The sequence below is a fragment of the Prionailurus bengalensis genome, chromosome E2 (genome assembly GCF_016509475.1).
Source record: "Prionailurus bengalensis isolate Pbe53 chromosome E2, Fcat_Pben_1.1_paternal_pri, whole genome shotgun sequence".
In the NCBI taxonomy this organism is placed as follows: domain Eukaryota; kingdom Metazoa; phylum Chordata; class Mammalia; order Carnivora; family Felidae; genus Prionailurus; species Prionailurus bengalensis.
In genome coordinates this window covers 61623774-61645492 of record NC_057352.1, presented here as the reverse complement: position 1 = coordinate 61645492, position 21719 = coordinate 61623774, and the positions used below count along the sequence as shown (strand labels likewise).

Here is a 21719-nt window from a genome sequence, read left to right as displayed (position 1 = left end):
CTCCCCTCTGTCCAGAGAGGGAGGAGCAGAGATGGCGGCTGTTGACTTGCAGTTTTCTCAGTTGGGGGGAAGTTGGTCGGGTAGGTGGTCGCTTTATGGCCAGAGGCCAAGAGCCTCCTGAGTGGAATGGCCTCTGTTTGGTTGTGGCCCGTGGGGCGGACCAGGGAGGTCTCCGTCCTGGTGTGCGAGCAAGTTGTCCATTCACACGTTCCCGTTGTAAACCACTGGAGACCTTTCCTTAGCCGTGGAAAATGGGACGTTTTGGAACCTTCTCTTGAAATTTGTTTTCAGAAAAGTTACAGCAGAACAACATCAGGAAAGTGTTGTTTGTAAGGTGGCCTACAAAACAGTTAGTGTTTTCTCAAATAACTCGGTGGACTGGGTAGAAAATAATGGAGAGAGGGGCGCCTGAGGGGCTCAGTCGGTTAAGCGTCCAGCTCTTGGTTTTGGCTCGGGTCATGATCTCCCAGTTCGTGGGATTGAGCCTCACATCAGGCTCTGTGCTGATAGCGTGGAGCCTGCTGGAGATTCCCCCCCCCCCCCCGCCCCGCCCCCCCGCCGGTCTTCTCCTGCTTTTGCACACACGCTGTTTCTCAAAATAGATAACCATGAAAAAATCAAGAATGAAGATGATAAGTTACAAATGCCATTAAATACCTGTTTGGCGGGGCGCCTGGGTGGCTCAGTCGGTTGGGCGTCCGACTTCGGCTCAGGTCACGATCTCGCGGTCCGTGAGTTCGAGCCCCGCGTCGGGCTCTGGGCTGATGGCTCAGAGCCTGGAGCCTGTTTCCGATTCTGCGTCTCCCTCTCTCTCTGCCCCTCCCCCGTTCATGCTCTGTCTCTCTCTGTCCCAAAAATAAATAAACGTTGACAAAAAAAATTAAAAAAAAAAAGATGGTCTGACTTGGGGCGCCTGGGTGGCTCCATCGGTTAAGCGTCCGACTTCGGCTCAGGTCACAATCTCAGGGTCCGTGAGTTCGAGCCCCGCATCAGACTCTGTGCTGACAGCTCAGAGCCTGGAGCCTGCTTCAGATTCTGTGTCTCCCTCTCTCTCTGCCCCTCCCCTGTTCATGCTCTGTCTCTCTCTGTCCCAAAAATAAATAAACGTTGAAAAAAAAAATTAAAAAAAAAATAGCTGTTTGGTTTGCTTAATAGTTGGGAATAAATTGCACTTCTGAAGGCAATTGGAATTGGAAGTACTTTGACCTTGCCTCCTCTCTTGTCATTCCTCTTGTGCTGCTGGCCAGCAACTCTGCAGCCTGACCTCCAGTGAAGTGGGTGCTTTATCACAGCTAGGGCTCTCGAGGGCACACTCTTCCCAGAGGTGGTATGCCCTCCCTGCTGCTTGAGGAAGCGAACAGGTGGGTGTTTTATCGTTTTGTAAAGAGCACAGGGCAAGAGTCTCGAGTTCTGGAGACTGATCTGGAAGCTCTCCCTTCTTTCATACAGACTGCCATGGAAAGCCACCTGTTGATGTGTCCCTCACCACCACCACCCCCCCCGGGCCCACACCTGCCAGGGCAGGGCCCCCCGCCCTCCACAGTTCTGGCTGCTGAATGTGAGTCATGATTTCTGCGGTTAGTACATGTAGGCTGCTGCAGAGTGTGGGGCCAGGGGCCACCTGAGTGAGGTGAGAGGAGCAAAACATCATTTCCTCTCCCTTCCTCCTTTTAAAGTTTTTATGATCTTTCCCTCCAGTGTCATTGAGATACAGTTGACGTGTATCACTGCAGACATTCACGGTGTGCAGGGGGGCGATTCGATGTCTGTTGTCAAATGACCCCACAGCAAGTTCACCCGGCATCCATCACCTCACAGAGCCACAGGTTTCTGGTGACGAAACCTTGTAAGACCTACCCTGTCCCTTTCCACAGTGAATGTTTTCATCCTCCTCTGACCCTCCACCCACCCCAGTCACCCCTCTCTGTGCCAGCCCCCCGTATTGAATCTGGTCAGAGGCACCGCTCTGACCCTTCTGCCCCTGATCTCTGGAGTTCAGTTTTTGTCATTGGTTTTCCGTACTGGCGTGTGGAGATAGGTGTTGTGTTATGGATCTCAGCCGTGTTTGGAGACACCTAGGGTGACTGACGATTCACCAGCTTCAGAGCGAGTGAGGGGAGAACATGTCCCCAGACAAGTTAGCCTTCTTCCTGAGGTGTGCCTGCGTATCCCTCCACCTTGGAACTCTAGAAGGCCGTGCGTGGGTAGCTCCGGGCACCTCGCGGCAGGCTCTCCCTGGTCGTGGCTGGAGCAGCACTGCCGGTCCCTTCCCCGTGCTCCAGGACTCAGGGCTTGAGGGTGGGGTGTGAGACAAGCCTGGGCTCTTCAGGGAAGCCTTGGAGATCATTCTTACCTGAGTTGGATTTGGGACGGACAGGGGACCGTTTAGATACTTGGTCTTGACATTTGCTTTCACTGGAGTGCCTCCTTCTTTGGGAGCTGGGGTTGACAGACACGCAGCATGGGAAGTTCCCACATGGTGCTAGTGGGCGTGAGATATGGTCACCTTCCTGCCGGGATGCATGCACACTAATGGGAAAGGAAGGTGGGGGTGGGGCTGGGCCTGGAGGCAGCTCTCCAGGTCTGGGGGATCCGCACATGTGCCCATTTGGTGCCCGTATAACCTGGTTCCGGTGCTTTGCTTTCATCTGAGTGACCATCCAGTGGCTGCATCTTGAATCCACAGAGCCATCGTCACCACTGTTGGGGCCTCAACCTGACTTTGGCCGCCAGGCTCTGGTTGTTCCCGGTGCAGCCTTGTTCCGGGGCGACCTCGCTGCCCTCTGGTTGCGGGTACACGGTAAATAGCAGGCATCCCCCGCGTGTGTACAGGGGCTGTGGATGCCTCTCTGGAGGAGCTGGGGAGTCGCAGCCAGGAAGAAGCGTTTGGATTTCCTTCGGGATCTTAAATTGCATCTCTTGGTGGCTTTCCGTTGTCTTGCAACTTGTATCCGTGAAATAATTGTTTACTTTTGTGGTTCCTCCCTGTTTGTGTTCTAGATGACCTTGCTCCCCATATCTGTCTCTCATCGTAACCAGCACCACAGCATCTTTTCTGCCTTACGTCGTAGGTACGTATTTCCAGGTGGTGGGAGGCCGCTGGTCCCACTTTTTGGTCGGCTGCGTGCCCATCCGCTCTCGGGTCACGAGCCAGCAGCGCCGGGGGAGGGGCTGGTCCGAGCTGGGGGAAACTTGTGGTGTCCCCCCCCCCCCCCCCCCCCCCCGGGCTCCTCCAGTCAGGAGTTGCCCAGCGGGAGTCCACAAAGGAGTGCTGATGTCTGAGCCTTTTCCAGGGTCGTCCTCCTGGGGTGATCGTGTGGATCCTGCCCGTGCTCTGCTCTGGAAGCCAGGGGTGCACGCTCTGGGTGCCTTGAGACAGACAAGTCCTCTAATTCTTGCTTTTCACCTCTAAACTGAGCAGTGGGGAACCAGGTCAGGGTTACAGCTCCTTGCAGTTCTGTCAGGCAGTGTGCACCTAGGCAGCAGATCTGGGCCAGGAGGCGTGTTTCAGTGTTGACTTAGAGACAGTGTGCTCACGCCTGAGGCTTGTAAACGTCAGTGGAGAGGTGGGGCGCATTGGTTCAGAAACCTGAGTCCCCTAAGCAGCAGATTCAGTGTGATCTCGCTTTTGGCCAGAAGATACACACCGGTGTTTCACTGGAGACTTGGGTACTGGGGATTTGTCCTCAGTTTTTCTTCAGTGTGTCAGCATTATCTGAATTTTTGTACAGTAAAAACGTACTGCTGTTTTCACGTTTAAGTAGTTGTTTAAAAAGAGAGATCACACTTGATTTCCTCTTCTTTCTCCAGACACCTTGAGCCAGGTGTCTAGACTGAGCTGGGGTATGAGTCAGGCTTGAGTGATTAGCGTTTTACATCGGGTAACTTCTAGTAACTGGTTTTAATAACTGACCGTGGTGTGGAAGTTGAAAATCCAGACGAGAAAGAGGGATTGCCACGGCATCGGCGGCTGCGTGAGTGGCTTTAGTCATTGTACTTCCTGCTGGGTGTGCGGTGCGGGCTCCAGGTAGAGCAGCAGCCGAAGTGACTGAGTTCTTCCAGCTCTGCTTGGAGCATCCCCTGCAGGCGCCCCCCCCCCCCCCCCCTCCAAGGATGCTTCTGATGGCTTGGAGGACCCCAGGGCACAAGGAGGGAGCAGGTGGGTCAGCACCGAAGCCTGGCCCCTCCCTGCTTCCCCTTGCCTTCCCCAGGCCTCATTAGTTCCACCAGAGCACACGTCCTTGAAGTTTCTCAGGCGCCCCGGGAGGAAATGGAACACATGTGGTCTGAGGGCCACAGCCAAGCCATGGCCCAGAGAGCTTGAATGGCTGTCACCAGATGAACGACCCATGGCCCTCACAGGTCCATCTGGCTTTCTCCTGCCCCCGTCACATCTGCTCACGGGGCGGAGAATGTTCCCTGAACACTTGATGACAAGGTGAGTGGGTTTGGTGAAAACACACCCACACCCACGCCCCAAATGTCCTCCGGCCTGAATTTGACTAACTGAAGGGCCTCGGGTCTCGAGAATTCTGAAGGTCTGCATCTCCTAACAAGCCTGTTGGCGGGGGTGGGGGGGTGGGGGGGTGGGGGGCGGTTTCCGTCTGGTTCTGTCTGGGTTTGGATAGAAGAGCGCCGCTGTGTGGTGGGCCCACATCTGGGCTGTTCTTCGGGGCTCCCCATTGCGCTTCAACACCTGAGCAGCTGGTCACATTCAGCAGCGAGATCCTGGTTCGCGGGAACTTGGCGGCCCAGGGTAGTGCGTGTGGGTTCAGGTGAAGCTTTCCCCTCTGCCTCTAAAGGTTTCTTCCGGAAGAGTCCCGAGGCTCTGCTTCTCGGGCCAGCTGAGGACTCGTGTTCACCTGGAACCAGCTGTCAAGGTGTGGGCACGTGGAGAGGGATCTTACGTGGCGTTGTGCCACTGTTGCCTGCTGCCCCCTGCTGCTCCCGGGGACGCCCCTCTTGCAGGGAGGGGTAGGATACGGTATGTGGAGGGCCCACCGTCTCCCTGAAGCGGGGGGTTCGGGTGACTCTTGTCACTGTGACCGTCTCCTGCCTCTTGACCTCTGTGCAGGACTTGCCGTGTCTTCCCGTTAGTGCTGGGAGGCGTGTCATCCCGTGCAGGCTGCTTGTTTGCATCACTAGACAGCCACACGGCCCGTCGCGTAAGCTAGAACTCTCGTCATAATACGGCTTTCTGTGACGATGTTGGTTGGGGTTTTCACAGTGAGAAAGCTGTCGCTCCTTCAGACAACGTGCCCGGACTGACGGGTGTGGGCGTTTGGGGAGTCTCTGTGGTCTTCCTTCCTTCTTGCTGTCTCTTCTTTTTGCCCACCCCTGCACGCACGCTAGGGATCGATTATTTACTGTCTGCTCAGGGCCTGGGCGCTGGGCCTGTAGGAACCGGGGCTGGTGCGTCTGTGCAGCGAGCTTTCCTCTGGAGCACATGCCGGGAAATGCCTTCTGCCTATTCTCCTTACCGTCTCCACTTGTCACTGTGTCCCTGACCCAAGGACTGACTTGCTGGGTCGTTGAGGCCAGAGCTGCACGATTTCTCCTTTAAACCCTGGTGCCTGGTGCCAGTTGTGTCAGTGACGCCTTGTTTATTTTTATGAAAAAAAATTTTTTTATGTTTGTTTAGTTTTGAGAGAGAGGGAGAGAGAGAGCGTGAGCAGGGGAGGGGCAGAGAGAGAGAGAGAGGGAGACACAGAATCCGAAGCAGGCTCCAGGCTCCGAGCTGGCAGCACAGAGCCCGACGCGGGGCTCGAACTCACAGACCGTGAGCTCATGACCTGAGCCGAAGTCGGACGCTCAACCGACCGAGCCCCCCAGGCACCCCGTGTGAAGCCTTGTTTATATATTTGCCACCAGCTCTCCCCAGCATGCTCTTCCTCCTCCCTCCACCTCCCTGCAGAAAGCACACTGATAGGAGAGCCTGTGGCTGTCAGTTCAGCAGCTCTGTCAGGTTCCCCTGCACTTCTCTCTAGATTCTCTGCAAATGAACCTGTGTCCTATTGATTTTTGTCTTTAAGCAAAGACTCGTTTGGCCTTACGGCAGAAATGTTGACTGTTCGCTGCCCGGGGCAGCTCCCTTGGTTCGGTGGTGTCCTCAGGTGGGTCTGCAGGGCGTGCGGGGCCCCCAGGGATGCGGGTGTGGCCACGGCCACGTGTGCTCTGGGGTAGCTTGCCAGCCAGGTACCTGCCGGCCCCCGGCACCCTACAACTTAGGAGAGAAGGAGTTAAAAATGCATCGTCACTTTGCAGCTGGGATGCCAGAAATAACATCTTTCACAGTGGCTTTCTTGGTCGAAAGGAGGCGTTTGATACATGCTCATTTATATTTGGACCTGAATTGAAGCCTGAGCAGTTTGGAGACGGAGAAAATAGAATGTCTGGTGAATAAAGACGAGGGTGTGTGGTTTGAGAGACGAGGGCTACGAGGGCTGGAAACTGTGAGATGCTAGGGCTCTGTAGCAGGCTCGTTCTAAAATTTTTTTTGTATCTTCGAGATTTTTGATGAAAATTATATTCCCCGGGAAATTATTTGGAGATAGTTAGAACATGAACGGGCAGTCGTCCGGTTTGTCCTCCACCCTCGGCCCGAGCTCGTCGACGGTGAGCATATATGATCTTCCGTATTTGGGGCGGCACGTACCGCCCCTCGAAGGGCTGGTGTTCGTGAAGGGAGGGGCGGAGCAGGGTCCCGAGAGTTCGGGGTGCCCTTGGCAGCATGTGGGTGCCGAGCACACTGCCAGAGCTGCCGCCGGAAGCCCTGACCTGGTCGGGGGCACACGCGTGGCTCGTTCACGCAGGCTGCGCCTCCAGTCTCTTAGCCCCACGTCCAGGTTTCAAGGTGTATTGAGACCTGTTGGTGGTTTACACTTGATTTGAGCTTCCTTTTTTTTTTTTTTTTTTTTAATTATCTTATAAATTTTTCATTCCCCTTAGAAGCTGGTAGACGGTCTATCTCAGAAATTCTTGGGTTTGTGATAATGAGATAAAGAGCCCAAGTGCACCTTGCTTGCGGAGACGCCCGCCCGCTGCCTTCCGGGCCCTGCCGCCTGCAGACTGCTCCCAGACCTGCCGCGTGTGTGGCGTGGGGCGGGCGAGGGGCTGTCCCCACCACCCAGGAACCAGTCCGAAACGCTTTCTGGGCATGTCCCGGCCTCATACATTTGCGGGCTAGCTTTTTAAAGAGTGTTAGTGGGCACGGATGAACACGTGTGCCGAGTGTCCTTTCTGTGGGCCCGCCCCTCCCGGGGAGCAGCAGCGTTAGTGCACCCAGATGCGTGCCTGGGCTTGGCCACGGCTGTAGGAGACACCTTGATGCTGTGCTCTTCGTGCCATCGGCACCCGGAATGCACTGCCCTGCTGGGTGGGGCCAGAGCAGCCATCCTGTGTAGCTGGGAGGGCATCGGGTGGTGGGGGTGCCCAGGCCCCCAGCTCCCAGGGTGATCTTCCCATACCTGCAGACCATCTTCCTCCTGTTGACAGGGAGCCCTCCACTGCTCTCTGCACCTTCGCCTCGACCTCTGGGGTTGGGACCCGAGTCAGGCACTGGGAGGCCTGTGGGGGGAGCACAGCACAGGGAGGAGGGACACTGCTCTGGCCTTGGTCATGGTACTTGATGGCATGTACAGGTGTCCCTGGTGTGCCTCCGTTTTTAGGGACCAGAATGCGCTATGGCAGGTACTCTCCATCCTGGGCTGTAGGCACCGGCCTACAGCACGGTGCCGTGAGGGTGCCGTGAGGCCAGGGTCCAGTGTCGGTAGGACAGAGGTACTGCCTTTCACCCCGTAGCTACACCATTTATTTTGGTATGGTTTTGGAAATAAGGCTTTTTTGTTCAGGTTCAGCCATTAGCTTGGCTTAGGATCTTGGGAATGTGACATAACTCTTTTGGGTTAGACTGGAGGACTCGCGGAGGCGTTTCCTCTTACTGGCTAGCAGCGTGTCTCTTCTCCCATCCAGTGGTCTGAACCTGGAGGAGAGCTCCTCACGCTAGTAGTAAGGGGGAGAGACAGAATGACGGTGATCTGAATGTTCATTTCTTGTCATGAGAACATCGGCTGTGGTCCCTCTAGCCTTCCTCCGCTGCGTGCGTGCACGTGTGAGCATGTGCACAGCAGCGCTTCTGTGAAGGAGCTGGGAAACTGGGTGAGTGGGGAACACACGTGGGGGACTGGTGGACAGCTGTGGCTGAGAGGGAGGACGGTGTATTGCCAGGGAGTGAGTTTCAGTGAGCCACCAAGACATGGCAGCTCTCTGACTTCACACAAAAGTTAAAATTTTTATTTAACTTTCTGTTAGGGATATTTCTAAACATTCACAGAATCTGAGAGAATAGTGCCCTTGTATACCTACCCAGTTTCAATAGTCACCAACATTTTGCCAGTCCGGTTACATCTGTTTCCTTCCCCTGCTTATTTGTGTCTTTGTTTTTTTTTTTTTTTAAAGTTTTTAAACTTTAATGTTTTAATGTAAATCTCAGACATCATGCTTTATACTCGCACATTCTTTGGCAGAATCTCTCCTGGTTAAAGACCTTTAAGAATCTTGGCCTTTGTTCTCTTATCGGTGCTTGGTTCGAGCCGCTGGCACTCTTGACTGTCCATTGAAGGCCTGCTGACCACCTCGCTCCAGACCAGGGGCTCCCTTTGGATGGGCCTGTTGCTTGGGCTTCCTGCAAACCCCTCTTGTAGGCCGCTCCCCCGCCGCCCCCGCCCTCTTGATGGAGGAGAATGTGGTGGTGGTGCTGTGTGGCTGTGGGTGGTTCCCTCACCCTGTCCATGGAGGATGGCACCGTGTGGCTTTTCTCGTAGACCGGGAGTGTTACAGTCCATCTTGTTACGGGCTTACTTTTTCTTTTCCTCCTTAGGGTGTAAACTCCAGTGGTCATTTTTCACAGAATCGAGTGTTTAAAATCCTTTATTTATGTGAGAGTCAGGTGCTGTCCTTGGTGGTCTCTTCGTGTTTCTTTGGTTTGAGGCAGAGTTCAGGAGGACTTCTTAAGAAGTGGTTCTTGATGAACCAACCGTCTTTGGTGTTGCGTAATGTGCTGGAGCATAGGAGACTGGTGTTTTGATGGATTCACATTCTGGCTGTTAGATAAATACGTGGCCTTCCCTGGTCAGTGCACCTGCCTTCCACGTGGTTCTCTGGTTGCTGTGCGGCTGAGCATCAGGACACGCCCACCGTGGGCAGAGGCCTGGAGGGGACCAGGTGCGCCTGCCCTCCCCCTCAGCGTTGCCATCTTTGGGTGCTGCTAGCTAGCATAGCTCTGGCGGATGTGTGTCACCCTGGGCACCTGGGAGAGCCCCTTCTTGGGGGTGGGGTGCAGATCTCCAGCCTGCGCTGCCCTCCTCCTCTCCTGCCCCAGAGAAGCTGTGCTGGGATAGACTGTTGGGCTCGTGTGCCGACATAAAGGGAACGCGTGTGCTCGCTCTTGGCTGCCTGGAGCCGCCATGTCTCAGTCTGTTGGGTTAAAACCGCACCAGACCGTGAAGTTGGCCGTGTTGGTTTGTTTCTTGGGAATAGTTACTCTGCTGAGTGTTGGTGTTCAGGCCGTCCTCTTTGTGACTTGTGCCTTTCTTGAGTTGATGGGAAAGAAACGAAAGCCAGTCTGTCTCCTTCCCGGTGTGTCAGAAAAGAACACAGGCCCGCGGTGGTTTTTAATTCTCATTTGTCATGAGATGGGGAGACTGACCGTGTCATTGCCAAACATATTTAGGGACACTGAAGCATGGAGCTGAGCTGTGCAGCCACGGGGCTCAGGGTCAGTGGGCAGCAGAGGGTTCTCACCTGGTCCTTCGGTGTGCGTGCGGATCTGCAGGCCTTGCAGGTGCAGGGGCATCGCGGCCGCGCTCGGCTCCCTCTGACCGGAGTCGTGGAGATCTTAACGCAGGATGATGGTCTCCTTGGTTACACCTCACTTCTGCATCTGGGACTTGTGGGGGAAGGAAGTGAGGTCAGGTGAGCGCGGGCCAGTGGACACCACTGCCATCCTCAGCGGGGTGGACCGCGGGCTTCGGTGGGCTCGTTTTCACCAGCAGTGGGAGCTGTGCTCAAGGCAGACACTGCCCCCTCTTAGTTGGGGGAGTTGGCTCCGCGGTTCCTGGGTCGGATTGTAGGAGCCTTTGACCGTTTTGCCTGGCGCGATGGGGTGGGAGGGTTCAGGGTCACTGCTTTGCTTGCAGAACCTGTACTGTGCTGAGGGTGTGGCGGGGCCCCAGGGTCCTGACAAGGGTGGTCCCGGAGAGGCGCTGGCAGGCCGTGTGGGTACTCGGCACTGCTCCCCGGGTCGTGGCCGGGAGCCCCTCCCTTCCAGAGACTTCTCCACACGGGCTCCGCGCCCCGGTCGCATGTGGCTGCCGCGGGAGTCGGTGTCCCCGGAGCCTGAGAGGAACCTCGCCTGCTGTAGTGCTAGAAGCTGCTTGTGCTGACTGCAGCCCCCCTGCCCCTCCAGGCCCTCCCCACCGCATCTGACTGGGGCGGCCCGTCTCTTCCCCTGCTGCTCCGGGACCTGCATCTGGAAAAGGTTTGCTTTGTGGTCACGCGAGCACGGGCTGCGCCTGGGCCCTGCCGAGGGGACAAGCCCTCAGCTGGCGGTGGGGGTGGGCCTAGGTCGGCTCCCCCTGGTCTCTCTTTGTTGGCTGGCTTTCTTGAGGCCATTGTAGGCTCACACACAGTTTGCCTAGTTTTTCCAGTGATGACGCTTTGCAAAACTGTGAGCGGTGTCACCAGCAGGATGGGGTGTCAGCTCTGGAGCCGTCCGTCCTCGGACCCTGCTCCGGCTGTCCCGTTCTGCGCGTCCTTGGGTGTGGTTTGGTCACAGGTGTGTCTGCCTGTGTTCAGCGCGGTTCCCCACCAGGAACCCGGTGGCCTGCCGCCGTGACTAGCCTGCTCTCTGTGGCTGGGGCTCTGCCCGTCCTGGACGTTTCATGGAACCACATCACACAACGTGGGGCCTTCCACTGAGCACCGCGTCTCAAGGGTTCGTGTGTGTCGTAACGTGTGTGGGCACATCATTCCTCTTCACGGCTGGATCCTGGATCCTCGTGCGGAAGCGCCTCATTTTGTCTGTCGTCATCACTTGACGGACATCGCCATCGTTTGCTCCTCTTGGTGGCTCTGAACAGTGCCGGACGAACGTTCACGTACAAGTTTTTGTGTGACGGGCTTTCGTTTCTCTCGGCCGTAAGCCAGCAGTGAGGTTGCAGCCCTGCTTTTTGGTTAGATCCGAGCCTTTGGAGAACTTTTCGTGTCTTCTGGAAGAACCTGTTGTTGAGGTCAGGGTGCCGTGGCTTTGATGTGGCGCACCGTCCTTGCCCAGGACGCGGTGCCAGGGTCGAGCTGGGTTGTGATGAGGTCCGAGCCGGTCCTCATGGCCTCCCCCTCCCTCTCCAGTCTTGTGCCTGCATCTCGACGACATCCTGCCCCCACCCCTTGTTCTGTAGTCTTTCGTTGTCCTGTATTTTCCTTTAGAGCAAGAAGTTAATTTGACGGCGAGAGAAAGCGCTGCACAGAAAAGCCTTAAAAAGATGCGTTTGGAGAAAGTGGTTGGAAGCCATTTGGGTTTAGAGCTTACCGTTTGTGGGGCGCCTGGGTGACTCAGTCGGTTGAGAGTCCGACTCTTACTTTCAGCTCAGATCGTGATCTCACGGTGTGTGAGTTCGAGCCCCGCATCGGGCTCCGTGCTGACAGTGCAGGGCCTGCTTGGGATTCCCTCTCTCTCCCTCTCCCTCTCTCTGCCTCTCTCTCAAGAACAAATAAATAAAACTTTAAAACAAACAAAAAAACCACATACCGTTTGCGAACAAAACCAGAAACCAGGTGAAGGCAGCCTCCTCAGATGAAGAGAGCGGTTTCGCTGCACGGCCAGTTTCTTACAGAGCAGACATACACACCAGGCGCTTATCGTCGGAGCCTGAAGACACGTAGTAGTGGCGGACGAGTGTCGCGAAGACAACAGACGTGGCAGATGTGCTGGCTTCAGTATTTCGTAAAACAAAGACACAGTTTAAGAGGGATCTTTCGCTTTGAGTTTACCGTTGTAATGTTGTTTTCCTCAGACGTAACTGGTTTTAACCCAGAATTCGGTGTGTGTATCCAGGAGCCGTTTCTAAGCATGAGCCCCTTTCCCAAGCACTTACCTTGGGACTTGAAAAGGGGGTGCCTGCCCACGTCAGGGCAGGGCCCCCGCCTTTGGGAGAGGCAGCAGCACACACAGAGGCAGTGCTCACTGGACGTGGTGAGGACGATGGCTGTGGCACCCGGCCCGGGGCCACGGGCACACTGCAGCGCTGCCTGCCGTAGGCCCGAGAGGCAGGCAGACTTACCAGACTGGGGAGGGGCCAGGGCAGAGGAGCAGGGCTGAGGGGCACCCCGGGCCACTGCAGGTTGCTGTGGGCAGCTGTGCATTTGTAGGGAGTCCGGGGCGGCAGGGGGGGTGCTTTGGAAGTAGCTTTAGGTTTGGCCTTGAGGGAAGCTGGGGGGGGGGCGGTGTCTGCAGGGGGCAGAGCCAGGGACCCATGGGGCATTGCTGCATGCCATGACGACATCAAGGCCACAGGCTCGGGCACTCCGAGCTGGGTGAGTTGCTGACACCGGGCATGTGAGCACACACAGGCCTGTGTGGTCTCTCCGTCCCTGCTCCTCCTTGTCGACGCAGCGCAGAGAGGCAGTCTCCGGATGGAGGGACAGAGAGAGGCAGGGGACGGCCACAGTGAGGGATCAGGGCTGTGCCCTGGTTGGGCCACCGGCCAGCTGCTGGCAGACCTCAGGCGGTATTTGTGCGACCAGATTGTCGAGGGTGGTTCTCAGGTTCTTCAAGAGCTGTTCGCAGCAGCAGAGCCTGCGAAGGAGTTGCTGTCTGGCCCTCTCCTGGGGCCGCCCTCCTGGACCCTGGGCCGGCGGGCTCTGCACAGCCAGCCCTGGCGGGTGCCGTCTCCTCAAATGCCTCTGACAGCCATGCCTGGAGCGGATTCCAGCAGCCGCGTGACAGATTCGGGGAGGAGGGGTGGGTCAGGGAGGCCAGTTTGTCGCGAAAGGTGACTTCTGTTGAGCACGTCCCTCCCTGATCACCATCCTCGAGTGTCCCTGTGGGCACGGTCCTTCCTCCAGCGATCCCACCTGCCTGCTTCTAGGTGTAGGGCACGGGGGTGTGGGGGTTGCTTTTGAAAGCAAGCTTCAGAAAGCCTTGTAGCCACTTTCTAAGAAAAGTGTATTTATTTAGTTATTTTCAGAGGAAGGGGGGGAGAGAGAGAGAGAGAGAGAGAGAGAGAGAGAGAGAGAGAGAGAGAATCCCAAGCAGGCTCTGGGCCGTTGAGGGGCTCGAGTCCCCTGCACATTGTCCCCCAGCACGGTCGAGATAGCCCCCCTCCACCCCTCACCGGCCGTGAGGCTCAGCCCACCCTGGGGCCACATGGATGTTCTGACTCTTTTGGATCAAAGCGTATTTACATATTCTGTGTTTTGCATTTTTCTTGTAAGTAACTGAGCTTCATGGCTCCAACATTGGGACTCAACACAGGTCTTTTACGAACCTGCCGAATTAAATTTTTTTTTTCTTAACGTTTATTTATTTTTGAGACAGAGAGAGACAGAGCATGAAGAGGGGAGGGGCAGAGAGAGAGGGAGACACAGAATCTGAAACAGGCTGCAGGTTCTGAGTGGTCAGCACAGAGCCCGACGTGGGGCTCGAACTCACGGACCGTGAGATCATGACCTGAGCCGAAGTCGGACGCTCAGGCGCCCCCGAACCTGCCGAATTAAGACGGAAATGTTACTAAGTAAGTGATACTGGAGAACATATGTAACATTACCTATGTGTTTACATATTATAAAAACACTTCGCATTTATGTTTAGTTATTTGGGATGCTTCTACATAATTAAGCATACATCCGTGAAGGTCACAAGGTTAACAAGGATGTGTTATTGTCAAGCAGGAACCGGCGTTTCTGGAATTCAGTTTACAGATATTTTCTCCAAAAATCACTGGTCCACTCTGGAGCTCCCCTTTGTACCCGCTCTTTCAACTACTTTAAGAGTTCAGCTCTTCAGTCAGCCAACAAAATTGTCATTCCTGGTTGGGGCTGTTAAAAAAGAATTAACAGTCTCTTTCTTAGGACTGCAGACAGTGTATATAGTGAGGAAGGGGGTAGTGGAGGGGAGGTTCATGTCACTTTTACTAAATCTTGATTATCTTGGCTTTCAGACTTGTTATTTATTGAAAGAGGTTTCACGGCATCCTCCACAAAGTTTGGGAAAAGCCTTAGAATGTCATTTCAGTGCTAAAATTTGAAAATTAACGTGGTGTTTTTCACTTTGGTTCATGCTGAGGGATTTCACAAGAACTCAGTGTTTGGTTATATTTTTCTGGGGGCTGTGTTCATGCCCAGCATTTTGAGTGTGGCAGGGAGGCGGTGTGATACGGTGCCTCCTTCCCTGCAAGGAGCCTGGAGGGGCCCGTGTCCGTGTGGGGGCTGTGCGGACTCCCAGGTTCTTCCTTTACATTCAGTGCCGGGTTAGGGCAGAGTGGAGGAGGGGAGGTTAGAAACGCGCACAGCTCTGCTGGAAGTGCTGTACTCCGGAGTGTCCCGTGAGGTACCACGGAAGGAGGCTTCCTGCACGATGGGATGAACCGGGGGTCTTGTGGCTCATTATCTGGTCCACACGGTGCACGCGGGAGGGGTGTGTCCTGTGTGCGTCATGTGTGAGCGGTGAGCTGGGCTTGGTACAGAGATCGCACCTGAATTTGACAGAATGAGAAGGAAATTTGGGTTGATTTTCCTAAATTGTAGGTAGCGAACTGTAACTCTCTAAGTTGTTTCCTTTAGATATTTTAAAACTTTGCAAGGCTAAATCCTAATTCTTGCCTGGCATTTAAACATAAATAGCAAATTTGTGTGTGCCGTTCAGTCACAGGGTCCATTTAAAGAATGCTTCGGATTAGAGAGTGAACGAAAAAAATGCAGTGAAAATCTGAGTATTTCTGACCAAGATTCTTTAGTTTCAGAATACTGTGTGTTTTTCATAAATACCAGTAACAGCTTTGATTTGTGTTACGTTTACGTGTTGTTTGGGCTTTCCTGTTGTGCACTTCGTTTTGTAACTGGCCCTTTCAGGTTTGATTCTAAGGTGCAGGGCGACATTGCCCTTGGTGCTGCCTGGCTGAGCCTTCTTGTGGTGGCGCTTACTGGCCGACCCCGTGTGGACGGAGTCACGTTGTACTGTGACGACAGGACACCTCACGTGTCCATGTTTCCACGGTGCCCCCGTGGAGTGTGAACACGATGTAGAAAGCCCTGATTTCAGAGTCGCAGGAGGGCCTGTGGTCGCTGGGCCTGCACGGCCGGCTCACTGCCCCGAGGCTCTGGTGACGGCCCGGAGAAGTGCAGGTGGACGAGGCTCCCGTGGCTCCCTCCCAGCGCCTCATACAGCAGCTGTGGCGAGGCCTGCGTCCCTGAGTGCCCCTGATCCCTGCCACCCGTGCAGGCTTCCCGGAAGAGGGCGAGTGGAGATGCTGCGGGGCTTCCGTCGGGAGATCTGATGTTGGGTGGCTGAGAGGACTCTCGAGCTGTGTCGGGAGCAGGGTTCCAGACCCCGTGGAAGAACAGCGAAGCCCCGAGGGGACAGCTGAGGATTGGGACAGGAGGTCTCCCCAGGGACGTTGCGGAGGCTAGTGTAGGACGGGCAGGGCCTGCCGCCACTGGAGCCCCTCACAGCTCTGGGGAGGCCCCTCGGATTGTGGCTCCCTTTACAGCTGAGAGCTTTCGAGCCAGGATGACCTGGGCGTTTTACTCCTTAGGTCTTGTCTTGTCTTGTCTTGTCTTTTCTTTCACATTTATTTATTTTTGAGAAACAGAGTGAGACAAAGCGTGAGTGGGGGAGGGGCAGAGAGAGAGAAGGAGACACAGAATCTGAAGCAGGCTCCGGGCTCTGAGCCAGCGGTCAGCACAGAGCCTGATGGCAGGGCTCGAACCCACGAACTATGACATCATGACCTGAGCCGAAGTTGGACGCTCAACCAGCTGATCCACCCAGGCACCCCCCTCCTTAGGTCTTTCTTGTAAGCACTAATCGTTTTGCTCTTCTGTCCTGGTCGCCCCCTTACCCCACCCGTACGAACACGGAGCCGCCTGCAAGGATGAAGTTGTCAGATGTCAGTGGTGGGTATGTTCTAGGCCCTGTGTGGTCGATTTCGTCTGGAGCGGTGTTGTCCCTAGCGTCCCATCTCCTGGCTTTCTTGCTGTGCTTGCGACATACTCAGAGGGGCACGTTGATCGTGAATAACCAGTACTGGTTATTGCACGTAACGAAAATAGATCTGTGGGCCTTGAATCTTTTAAATATTTTAGAACATAAGGTATATAATCCTGCATAATATCATCACGTGTAACTTAAATACCATTCATTACAAATATGTTATCAAACGATTAAATATATGCAGGCTGGGGCGCCCGGCTGGTTCAGTCGGTTGAGCGTCTGACTTGGTTGTGGCTTAGGTCATGATTTCACGGTTGGTGAGTTCGAGCCCCACATCAGGCTCTGTGCTGCCAGCACAGAGCCTGCTTGGGATTCTGTCTCTCTACCCGCCCCCCGCCCCCGGCTTGCTCTATGTCTCTCAAAATAAGCAAACAAACTTAAAATATGCGATGCTAATTTTGGTATCTGTGACATTTGTTGTTTTTAGGTTTTGTAGCTCTTACATAGAGTCTGGTGAGTGCCGCTGTCTCTTCCCTTCCGTGTCACTTGGGCATCTCACGCTGCTTCTAGAGGAGGAAGGTGAAGGTGCCACATAGGGACTCAGGTTCCAGCTGCAGGTGCAGAGTGTCCGGGAGTCAGGTTCCAGCTGCAGGTTCCGTGTGGAGAAAGCAGAGAGGCAGGTGTGGAAGAATCTCAAGTGCCATTAATAACTGCTGTGGCCAGCAGCCAAGGCTCAGAGCATAGGATTAGCCAGAACAGCCGAGAAAGCCAGACCTCGGCAAAGAGGCAGGAGCTGAACGAGAGGCCCATGGCTGCTGCCAGGCACAGCCCAGGGACTCTGCTGGGTCCGAGGGGTCACCCTCTCACTGTGTGGTTGCAGCAGTTGGAGCGTATGGAAAGTGGCTTCCGTGGGGATCTGGTTTGATCTTCACTAAAAATAAAACAGGATTCTTGAGCTGTCTGCATCGGGCATTGGTTTGTAGAGACACCCGTCATGTGTGGAGGACAAGGGGGTACGTCTGTGGTCTCGCTTTTGAGATTGTTTCCTGGAGCCATCCTTTAGATGAGGACATTGGCAGTGATTGGCTAAAGTCTCTGGAATGTTTTGAAGCAGAGGACAGCTTTGCTCAGTAAGTAACTGGTAACGTAGATGTGGCAGAAACGGGCTCCGGGCAAAGGACTTGGGCCTGATGGTGTCGATGCCCTTCTCCTTCGTGGGCCGACTGGTGACGGTCCAGCAGAGTGACATCACTTCCGCCTGTGGCTTCACTTGGGCCGAGTGGGCAGGGCTGAAGCCACCAGTCTCCTGTGTCATATTTGAACCCTCTGTCGCAAGATGCAGTTGACGGCATCTGGGTCTTTACTGAACTAGGTGTCCTTTACTAACAGACATTAAAATGGCAATGAGTAACATTGCAGAATCTTAAGCCAAAAAACAAAACACTAAAGCTGAAACTGAATCTTTTTTTAAAAATTTTATTTATTTTGAGAGAGAGCACAAGCAGAGGAGGGGCAGAGAGAGAGATTCCCAAGCAGGCCCCATGCTGTCAGTGCAGAGCCCGACGTGAGGTTTGAACCCAGAAACCTGAGATCATGACCTGAGCCGAGATGAAGAGTCAGATGCTCAACTGACTGAGACACCCAGACACCCTTGAAACTGAGTCTTGAAGTGAGATATGTGAGTGTTACTGGCACAAGGTGAATGATGTCCCGTGACTGTCGCGTGGCCCTCTGCTGTCTGCCACAAGGGCCATCCCGGCCCAGGACAGCACGCTGGTGGCTGTGGAACCCTCTCTGTGGTTGGCTGCAGGAGGCGCCCTGGGTCAGGGCCGTCGAAGCCGTGGTGAAGGTGACGGAAGACGTGGCCCTCTGCCAGTGGCCTGCCCTCCATTTCACCTTCTCTGGCTTGGGAGTATGTGTGATCTCCAAGACACGAGTTTTCTTTCCGGATGCCAGGATGCGTGCTGGACGAGTGTGCATTGTTTACAGAGCCAGCTCAGAGTCACTGGGGCTGGCCTCCCAGCAAGGAAACCTCTGGAACCGCCTGGCTCCTTCCTTTGGAGAATATATGTGTAGATTTCCTGTTGGCCAGATGGCAAAATCTTAGCTCAAAAGTTTTGGTTTTGTGTGTGTTCTTTATTTTTCTGAACCCACTTTGAACAGAACCTGTGAGTAAGGCCCGTGTAACCATGAAGGGGGAAGGCCGTGCAGGGGTCGTTCCCATGTGTGATGAGTAACCTGCTGTGCACATTGGGTTCCGGTAGCGGAGACATCGTCTGCATTGCTCTTGGCCCTGTCGCTGAGCTGCGCGCACTCACACACGTAGCACTCGGTCCTGCTAGGGGTGTGCACCTGCCATGGGCTGCACGGGGCAGGGCTCGCCTAGCGGCTCCCTGTCTGCACTGCTCATGAAGGTCAGGCCCGTAAGGGCGCACGCTGCAGCCCTGGCCTTGGAAATGGCCACACCTTTGACCATAACATTGTGTTAAAAGTTGCATCTGTGGTCTCAGTTTCTCCATTGTCTGTCTTTTTTTTTTTTTTTTTTTTTTTTTTTTTAAACATTTACTGAGTTTTTGAGAGTGAGAGAGAGCACAAGCAGGGGAGGAGCAGAGACAGGGAGACACAGATCTGAAGCAGGCTCCAGGCTCTTGAGCTGTCAGCACAGAGCCCGACACGGGGCTCAAACTCGTGGACCTTGAGATCATGACCTGAGCTGAAGTCAGACTCTTAACCGACTGAGCCATCACCCAGGCGCCCCTTGTGTCTCCATTGTTAAAACCAGTGAGGGAGCCAGTCTCTCTGGGTCCTCAAGCTATACATGTGGACACTGCTGGTGGTGCTTGGGGACATGGAACCTGCAGCGTGTGGCCTGGAGGAGTCCCGGGAGGCCCTGTGATAGTGAGAAGTGGTTTCATTAAAGGAAAAGGTCGTGCTCACAGAACGGTTTTTAAGGACAGCTTTCAGAAAGTGAGTGCAGTGATGGCACCTGGTTTGTGTTTTGAAGGACTTCATACTTCCATCCCTTTGATCCTAGTGTTGTTTACAAGAAAGGCCAAGAGAAAGGAAAGGTGTTCCCTGAACGGAGCAGCCCGCGCTCCGGCCGCCTGGAGAGGTGGGTGTCCTGGCAGCAGGCCTGCAGGAGTGGAGGGTAGCAGTGCCTCTCCCAGGTTCCCCCGCCTTGAACTCTGCTTGGCTTGCATGCTCCGTGTTCTGTCCTCTGACCTGCTCACCTGCGGCCCCTGGTCCAGAAGCTCCCCTCCTAGACCCCCACTTCCAGGCGGAAACCACTCTGCTTCTGAGCATTGCTTTGGGCACTCCAGGGAACGGTGGTCTGGGAGGGGCTGAGCACAGCGGCCCGCCGTTGCTCCTCTCCAGCAGCAAGGTCCCCTGGTTTACTGTGTGACGGGCACAGCCCCCTCTTGGCTTGCTGGGAGCCTGGGGCCCCAGGGCCGCAGTGTGGGCGCTTCTCCTGCTCTGATCGGGCCGAGGGGAGGCCAGGCCAGGAGGGGGTTATCCTGTCGGGGGAAGGAGGCCCGGTCGGGATGGGCTGTGATGGCCTCAATCATGGATGGCCTGTTGTCATCCCATCTCTGTCTTGTCTGTATGGATCTGATTCCTCTAGGGGCCTCTTAGAAGTGGAATCACACAGGGGCGCCTGGGGGGCTCGGTCGGTTGAGTGACTCTTGATTTTGGCTCAGGTCATGATCTCACGGTTTGGTGAGTTCGAGCCCCATGTCAGGTTCCACGCTCACAGCACAGAGTCTGCTTGAAATTCTCTCTGCCTCCCCTGCTTGTGAGCACATGCGCACACGCGCACTCTCTCAAAAATAAATACTAAAAAAAGAAGTGGAATCACACAGTATTTGTCTTTATCTGGCTTGTGCCACTGAGCATGATGTCCGTAAGTTTCATCCTTGTTAAAGCAGGTGTCAGGATATCCTTTCCTCTGCAGGCTGAATAACACCCCGTTGTGTGTAAACACAGCATCTTTATCCATTCATCTGTGGATGGGTGGTTGGGTTGCTTCCATGTCTTGGCTGTCGTGAGTAACGCTGATGTGACTGTGCGGGTGCAGACATCTCTTTGAGACCCTGCGTTCATTTCTTTGGGGTGTGTTCCCAGAAGGGGGATTGCTGGACCTACTGGCATAGTTTCATACTCACTCTTTTGAGGATCCGCCGTGATGTTTCGGTGGCAGCCGCACCACTTTACGTTCCTGCCGGCCCTGCACGGGACTCGTGTCTGTCCTCACCCTGCCTGGCCTGCTGCTCGGTGCCCCCCGAGATGCCAGCCAGTCAGGACACGTGGTCAGCGGTTTCTCTCTCTTCCTTCATAGCACGGTGCTGCCCTCACCAGCAGGGCTGTCGGTCGGAGAGGAGTCCCGGGTAGACAAAGACTGTCCGTCCCGGCAGCCACCCTGCCCTTCGGAGGCCCGTGCACGTAGCCTCGTTGCAGCACCACGCCCGTCACCTTCCGCCCACCACCCGCCCCGTCGTTATTCCCACATCCTCATCCTCACTCCCGTGTCTGCCCTTGGGTTATCTTGCAGTATGTTTCTAGAAGAAAAGGTGTCAAACGTGGATGTGGAACTGTCAGCAGTGGAATCTGTCGTCCTGAGGGAGCGGCCCGCCGATCCCCATGACAGTTGGGGTTGGCCAGGAGCCGACCCCACCAGCCCCGAGTCTCCTGGGGGAAGAGCTCCATCCTTTCAGGGGGTCCATAGAATTGGACTAGAACCTTCTGAAAGAGCTGCTGTCGGAGCCAGTAGTGTGTGCATCCGGCCGCATGGCACGGCCAGCTGCTGTCCAGTGTCCCTCATTCAGTGATGACAGAGAAAGACACCTGTCACAAAGGGAACTTTCCCCTTCTCCCTTGACAAAAGATGTCTCCTTTGGACTGTCGAGAATCAGTAATAAATAGCTTTTAAAAATCCAGAACAGACTGTTCATTGTTTGCCATCTATAAATGTTGCATTTTTAAAAAGATACGGATTATGAATTTGAGAATAGAAATGCTGTCCTTTGCCGGGAAAAGTGGCGGTTGCCGGTGAAGCTTTCAGAACGCTGTCACAGTTGTCCGCTCTCTTCTCCCACGGGTGCGACGTGAGGCGGCCCTCCTGAGCGAGCGTGGCTCTGGGCCAAGGCCATCGGGTGCGTTTCTCCTCTTTCTTCTGTGCACCTGCCCTGCTCACCAGGCGTCCAGCTCTTCGGTTCCCAGCGCTTGGGGAGGCATTCCAGGGAGAGGCCCTGGGTTTCCCTCTGGGTTCTGTTCACTTCCAGTCCCGAGCCCCCGACTCCCCAGCGGGAAGATGTTTTCTCTTTACTCGTTTCATGGGGTTACTTCCTGGTTCCCACCCACCCCCCAGAAGCTCTGCAGGAGGGTTGCTGCCTGTAAATAGGTGCCCACCCACCAGGCACCAGGTGTTCAGGAACCTGCTGCCCCCCTCACTACATGTCTGCCCTCTCCAAGGTAAAGGAACAGCGAAGCTTCTTGGGTTCTTACTTTGTGTATC

The 21719-nt window shown here is 55.0% G+C and overlaps 1 protein-coding gene across 14 annotated transcripts in view; it reads left to right on the top strand.

The window, feature by feature from the left end:
- Nucleotides 1–21719, top strand: part of ANKRD11 (ankyrin repeat domain 11) — a 179891-nt gene that overhangs the window by 92119 nt on the left and 66053 nt on the right. For 3 of the 14 annotated variants that reach the window (XM_043599908.1, XM_043599905.1, XM_043599897.1), the window contains exon 3: nucleotides 3001–3071. The exons of 9 other annotated variants lie outside the window; for them this stretch is intronic. The gene's annotated coding sequence lies outside the window, so the exon portion shown is untranslated. Of the gene's footprint in view, nucleotides 1–1196; nucleotides 1362–2619; nucleotides 2801–3000; nucleotides 3072–21719 lie in introns of those variants that run through there. 2 more of the 14 variants (XM_043599900.1, XM_043599899.1) reach the window with 2 other exon arrangements.